This window comes from Vespula pensylvanica, chromosome 2 (assembly GCF_014466175.1).
Source record: "Vespula pensylvanica isolate Volc-1 chromosome 2, ASM1446617v1, whole genome shotgun sequence".
In the NCBI taxonomy this organism is placed as follows: Eukaryota; Metazoa; Arthropoda; class Insecta; order Hymenoptera; family Vespidae; genus Vespula; species Vespula pensylvanica.
The window spans coordinates 16,457,784-16,465,283 of NC_057686.1; the positions used below are offsets into that span (position 1 = coordinate 16,457,784).

At 36.0% G+C, this 7,500-nt stretch overlaps 1 protein-coding gene across 1 annotated transcript in view; it reads right to left on the bottom strand.

Annotated features, from left to right (window-relative positions):
* The window catches only part of LOC122638202 (zinc finger protein ZIC 4-like), a 42,198-nt gene that overhangs the window by 5,784 nt on the left and 28,914 nt on the right, over positions 1 to 7,500 (bottom strand). The gene's annotated exons all lie outside the window — the stretch shown is intronic.

The window sequence follows — 7,500 nt, forward strand, 5'->3', positions numbered from 1 at the left end:
AGAGGAAGAAAGCGAATGGTGTTTCAAGTAATACAAGTGGGAGGATCGATGAAGAGAGAAGGGGTAGTAGAGGAAAAGAGGGATGAGAAGAGTGAAGGGAGAACGGTGTAATTAAAAGGAGATTAAGAGATCGTGATTATAAAAAGCTTTAGCTCGATTTCCGTTTATCTCGAGTTAGTTGGAAGGGTTCTTTTCATCGGCCGAACTTAAGAGAAGAGAAAAAAAGAGATAAAAGATATCGAGAGATAAACTTTCTCTCTCTCTCTCTCTCTTTCTCTCTCTTTTTTCTCTTTTTTCCCTTTCTCTCACACGAATGGATACCATAGTCGTTGAATTATATATCTACATATATGTAATGTATATCTACATATAATATATGTGTGTACGGATGTATGTGTATATGTGTGTGTACCGAGACCGTGTGGCGTGACTCTTATTTATTTCCAGCGGAAGTTGACTGGAATATATTTTAACGTCGGTTCGCACCACTCCCCCCTTTTTCCTTACGCCAAAGGCCGCGGAGACGATGAAGGAGGGAGAGGGTGTAAGGTGGGGTAAGTTGCTCGGCCACCCTCCTCTTCCGGAAAGGCTTTTCCTCTTCTGGCACTCGCCTTGAGAAGAGACCGAGCCGGAAACGCGAACTTGGCGGATTTCTTTTTTCTTCCTTTCTTTCTTTCTTTCCTTCTTTCTTTCCTTTTTTTTTTCTTTATGGTGAAAATGGCGGCCAACAACTTTTCTTGCTTCTTTTCTTTCCTTTTCTTTCTTTCTTCTTTCTTTCTTTCTTTCTTTTTTTTTTTCTTACGAGAGTAAGCGCGCGCGTTAGCCACTGTGTGTTTTTCTTCTCTCTTTTTTCTCTTTCTTTCTCTTCTTCGTCTTCTGTTTTTTACCGCGTGTACGAAAAAGGGGTGAAAGGTAAATGAAGAAAAAAAAAAAAAAAAGAGGAAGGCAGGTAAAAGAAGTAAAAGAGAAAGAAGAGTGGAAAGAAGGAAACGTTATTGCAGGACTCGTGACTTTTTAACGTCGACTTTAATTCGTTTTAAATTTCAATGTGTTATCGATAAGAATGTTCTTGTTTAATATCTATTAATAGATATACGAATTGTATATGTGTATATTATCTATGCATACATCAATTAACTATAATTTTGCAAAAGATATATAATATTCGTGATCACTTGAAAACAATTTTACGTCTTGCATATTTTTAAATATTATTTGTAATATATATTATATATATTATTTTTAACATTAATATATATTATTTTTAAATATCTTCTTTCGTATAGATACTTGCACATTTTTATTTTTTATTTAATTACATTCAATATTAATAGAATTAATATATTTTACGTTCATAAGTGTCACTTTTATTCGTATTTTGCATTTTAATTTTTTATTTCAATTCAATCCCTTATTCCTTCCATTCTCTTTTTCTTTCTTCGATACCAAAAATACAATCCATCGAACGTTAAATCGCATCGCATGCATATCTGAAGGAAAATAAAAAAAAAAATAGTTTTTCTTTCCCAGAAGGAAACAACGACGGCAGTTATCGATTAAGGCTGATTTGTAAACATAAATATGTAGACAGGTGGGTATATAATTTACGTTTAATAGTTACCTATTAACTATTCTATCATAATCAACTTGCAACTTGGACGTCGTTATTCATTTCACGTGTGAAAAGTACGATAAGATAGTAAGGTTCGACTGACATATCGCTACGACACAGATTATATTCAAATCGTTCGTTCGTTCGTTCTTAGGTTCGTTCGAACGTGGCCGGTATAAACACACACACATACACATATACACATACACACACAAATCTGCCCACGTACGTACGAATGTTCGTAAATACATACGTATCCAACAAAAGGACATACATACGTACGTACGCTAGTACATGTCTGTATAAACATACATATTGCTAATGCCAAGAACGTCGAGCGTCATACAGAGAGAAAAGGTGCTTTAAATATTTATGAACTTAGGGAAAAGAAAAAAGGAAAAAAGAGAGAGAGAGAGAGAGAGACAGAAAGAGAGAAAGAGAAAGAGAGAAATATAGCTTGGTTTTACGCATGGTGTCGACGCTTATCTCGAACGTCGAAATAGCCACGTTCTGTTCCCTCGTTTTCAACGTCGTTTCATAAGGTCTCAATCGTTCGTATCGTTTTTCTTTTTCCACCTCTTTCATCTCTAACTGTATATATATATATATATATATATATATGTATGTATGTATGTATGTATAATATATATGTATATATGTATATATGTATACTTATGTGACTTCTAATGTAAATTTTCTTAACACTTTCTAACGTTTCTTACGTAGCTCGTTTAATGATCAATTAATCTTCAATGATATATGTATATATGTATGTATGTATGTATGTATGTATGTATGTATGTATGTATGTATGGATGTACGCATATATTTATGTATGTATACATTGTTACACCTTTATCGTTTTTATAAGATATGATTTAATATGAATTAAAAAATATATAAAAATATTAAATCTTCTTTTTATATCATTTATATTATATATTTTAATATCTATTATATCAATATAGCTATACGATTAATTGACATTATATTTAGAGATGAAAAAACGAAAAAAGATCAATTATTATCTATCTCTCTTTCCCCATCCATATATAATCTAATACTTGATTATGATTTCATATCTATCGATAGTGCCAACAACCACATCCATAGGGATTATAAAAGCCGAACGGTATAAAAGATAGTCTCGAATCCGTTTCTCTCTCTCTCTTTCTCTCTCTCTCTCTCTTTCTTCTTCTTCTTCGTCCCAAAACGGAACGATTAATAACTTTGAAAATCTGTCCCCAACAGGGCCGTCGGGGAACGACGGTAGCTCTCGCGTTGGCAAATAAATAGCAGATAAATAAAACGTGCGACTACGTCTATCTCTCTCTCTCTCTCTCTCTCTCGCTCTCTCTCTCTTTTTCTCTCTCTCTCTCTCGCTCTCACTCTATCTTTCTCCTACATTCATATGGACCATTCAATGGATCTGTGCGTGTGCAGATGGCAACAATATGCCGTGAAATATTGCCTTTGGCATACTCGTGTGCACGCGTAACCCACTATCCATATATATATGTGTGGATAATATGTGTACATCATACACACACATATTGATATATATATATATATATATATATATATATATATATATATATATATATATAGAAAAGAGTACATACAAGTATCTTAGCCAGAATCCAACGAGTCCTTCGAAGTCGAAACTCGAAATTCATGGTGTTGCACGGGTGAAACGATGGTGGCTTGCGTGAGCATACAAATACAGAGAAAGACGTAATGGTATGCGTATAGAAGGGGACCCTCGAAGAGTGGAGGATCCCGAAGGGCAGTGTAGGCACCGTGTTATGACTTTCAGAATGGGGAGGCACAATGGCCCAGATCCGCGCCGGATAAAATAGTTATTATAATCGTTTTGGCTACGGCTGGGATCGAAGAGAGATACACAAGCTCAAGGAATAAAATCCCTTCGAACGCGTTTTCAGTTCGTGTTTGTGTACTTGTAAGCGTTCGTGTGTGTTTTTCTCGTATGTCTTTTCCAACTCTATCGGTGTATACATATACATATATATTTATGTATGTATATACGGTACATATATACGTGTACATATATACGTGTACATGTGCGTACAACGTGTGTACGTGTACGTTTGTTCGTATGTATGTATGTATATATGTATGTGTTAGCCACCATGCAACCGTATTCCAAATCCGGATAGTTTCCAAATAGAAGACGATAAGGTACAAATGACTGGATTAGAAAAAAAATGCCGATCCTAATCGCTTGGCGTCTCTCTAACACGAGACTGTAGACATAATAAAACGAGCTAACCGAAAGTTAAGATCCCTTCTTATACGTTCTACTTCTTATTCGTTCGCGACTTTTCTCTTTTATCGAGATCGAGAGTGACTTTGATCGAGAGTCACGTCGATATATGCAATTATGTATATCTCATGAATTTTTTTCCAAGGAAGAACGATAAAAAATTAAGGAGAATGGAACGAAAGCGATGGTGTGGGGGAGAGGTGGAGGGGAGAGGTAGGGAGGGTAGCAAAGAATAGAGAAAAAAAGAAAAGGAAAAAAAAAAGCGAGAAGAAAAGTTTAATTTTCTCTTTCTATCTTTCTCACTTTCGATCGTTATCGATTACATTACTTTAGAGATTTATGAAGATCCATTTAACGCGAACAACAGCGTCAAATTTAGTGGAGGGCTTCCAACGTTTTTCCGTTAAAAGAAAATCTGGAAGCTTGTTATAAAAGAAAAAAGAGGAACTAGATAAAGTCAAGGTTGACTCGACCATTAGGTTAAAAAGAGAGAGAGAAAGAGAGAGAGAGAGAGAGAGAAGAACAGGGATGAAACAGTCGAAAATTTTTTTCTCTCTGTCTCTCTCTATCTATATCTATCTCTCTTTTTTCTTTCTCTTTCTTCTCTCTCTCTCTCTCTCTCTCTCTCTCTCTCTCTCTCTCTCTCTCTATCCATCTTTCCCAAATGTGGAACCTTAAAAGGAAACTCATTGAAGTACAGTTTTCAGGAAAAAGTCTAGGAATGATATATGGGCGTACGCCATTGTCCCCGAGATCTGAAAGTTTGCGAGCACTCCTATCCTAGTCTCTCTCTCTCTCTCTCTCTCTCTCTCTCTGTCTCTCTCTTTCTCTTTCTTTTTCGCTCTATCATGTTTTGCTCTTCCCTCTAATACTTTGCTTCTCTATCTACCTTGAGACTCGCGCGAAGTATAATGGATGATTTTTTCGGCATTGTGTCTTGGTCTAGGACACCAGACCTAGGGCAGCCACTGGACATTGTTACCAACCTCACCCGAAAACCGACCCCTCCTTGTATATATCCATCATAGATTACTAGGTGGACCCTTCGAAATCTCTCTCTCTCTCTCTCTCTCTCTCTCTCTCTCTCTCTTCTCTTTCTTCTTTTTTCTTTTTCTTTCTTCAACTGTGACCTCTTCTATGACCATTCTGTCGGCGTTCTCGAGTGGATAATTTCCTTGTTATACGTTCTACATTAGTTAGAGGAAGAAAAAAAAAGATAGGTAGATATTTCTTTCCTTCTTTTCCACCCTCTCCCCTCCACTCTCCTCTTCCTTGTTCCTCTTATTACTCTACTGTTACCCATCTTTTATCTATCTCTTCGTTCTTTCGTTCGTTCCTTCGTTCGTTCGTTCTTATTCTTCTTATTCTTCAATCTTCTTCGTACTTTCGTTTTCTTTTTCTTTTTCTTCTTCTTCTTCTTCTCCTTCTTCTTCTTCTTCTTCTTATTCTTTTTATTCTTATTTTCCAAGAAGAAACCACGTATATAGATAAACGCAAAACGATTGCTACTCCCCTTCCTGGCAAACCGATCGGATCCTTCGATAAGATCGAAAAGTCGCCAAAAGATGGTGCCGGATCGATCTTTCTAAGGATTAGCTCGAGACCAGATATAGGATTTAGATAAGTAGTACCTATAGAGAGATGGCTCGCGTTCCTTTAAATTGATTACATCGATTCTTATTTCTCTTGTGATTTCTTTTTCTTTTCTCTCTCTCTTTTTTTTTTCTTTTCTTTTTTTAAACCTTCTCTCAGTAATTCGCTTCGAACGTTTCTGTATACTTTTTTTCCTTTTTTTTTTTTTTTGATCTATTTTCTTTCATTCTGTAGATTTCCCCACTTCCCCAACGATGATTAATCATCGTCTTTTTTTAATTCTTTTTTGTTCTGTTTTTTTGAAAACTATTAACGGTAAAATCGCGATAGACCTTGAGATAGATCGATAATTTTTTCCATGAGTATAATTTATTCTTAACAAGATTTAATAACGTTATATATATATATATATATATGTGTGTGTGTGTGTGTGTATGTGTATGTGTGCGTGTCTGTATATATATAATTTTATCGAGTGATGTCATACCGATAACAACGCGAGTTTATTTCTTCGACGAACATCCATATCTAAATAGAAAAATTTTCGAGCTTCCGATTATAATTTCGTTTAACCGTACAACACACACGTTATAGTAAGTATATACGTAAGTAAAGTAATGTATACATAATATATTTGCGGAGCACCTGTCAAAACGTGTAATATAAACAAACGTGTATTCGACACGTTTCAAGAACTTAGGGATCAACTTTCGTACGATTTATCTAACGTATACACATACACAAATACACACACACTAAGTGCAAACACTCATACAAAAAGAGAGAATAAGAAAGAGAGAGAGAGAGAGAGAGAGAGAGAGAGAGAGAGAGACATATACACAAATCTCAATGTTTACCTACGTCTGTCGTTTGCTTTTCTAACCGGTGCTAATCTTTCTCCAAGTGTGTGTATTATTCCCTTTGCACAAAATTGCGCCAACGTTTTCAGTAGCCATCGAATAGAGGAACTCATGAACTAAAGACGTGTGAAGGAAAAAGAGATAGAGTGATTGGTAGTGTGGTTTGCGGATAGAAAGAACGAGAGAGAGAGAGAGAGAGAGAGGAAAAGAGCAAGAGAGAGAGAGAGAGAGAAAGAGAGAGAAGAGAAAGAGGGGAGGAACCGCAAATCCGTGGGCAAGCCTAACTACCAGTTGATGCGCCGATCATTCCGCCATGTTGGTTATGAAAGGGAGAGCGCCATCGGCAGATGTTTCTTTTCTAAGGTAATTCGAGTGTTTGTCCGTTTCATCTCTCTTTTCTCTTTCTCTCTCTCTCTCTCTCTCTCTCTCTTGTTAACGTATACATACATGAACGAATGTACATATAGATATATATATATGTGTGTGTGTCAGTCCTTTCTCATCTCGCTTCAGCGTACGCCAATACGATCGTCGTTTCGAAGTTGGAGGGTCTAACTATATATATTTCTCTCTCTCTCTCTCTCTTTCTCTTTCTCTCTCTCTCTCTTTATCTTTCTTTCTCTTTCTCTCTCTCTCTCTCTCTCTCTCTCTCTGTTTTTCTATTGGAAAGCACGTTAGAGACCACCACCTCTTCAGATCGTGTCGAGATAAGACAAAAGGATGACCCATATAATACAGGGGAATAATAGGGTGTTTCTCTTTCGTAGATACCCTACTCTACCTTGTTCGATCGATCTTTAGAATATGGCCTTAGAAAATGGCGTTAGAATATCTTCGACGTTGAGGAGAAAAATAACTTTCTCTTTTATTTAATATTCTTCTTGAATATTCGTCTAATTTTATTGTATTGTATTACAACGTACGTGTAAGTCTCAGCGTACTTACGTCTTTTTAATATTCTCTTTCTTTCCGTCTTTCTTTCTTTTTTTAAATGCCCGTTTTCTTATTTCTTACGAAATAATTCTCCATCGAGAAAAATCCATGATTCGAAATTTTCTTCTTCTTTTTTCCTTTTTTTTTTTCGTTCTTCCTTTCCATTTCCTCGATTTCTCTTTTCTCGAATCATCTTTTTGTCTCGGAATGAAAAAGTC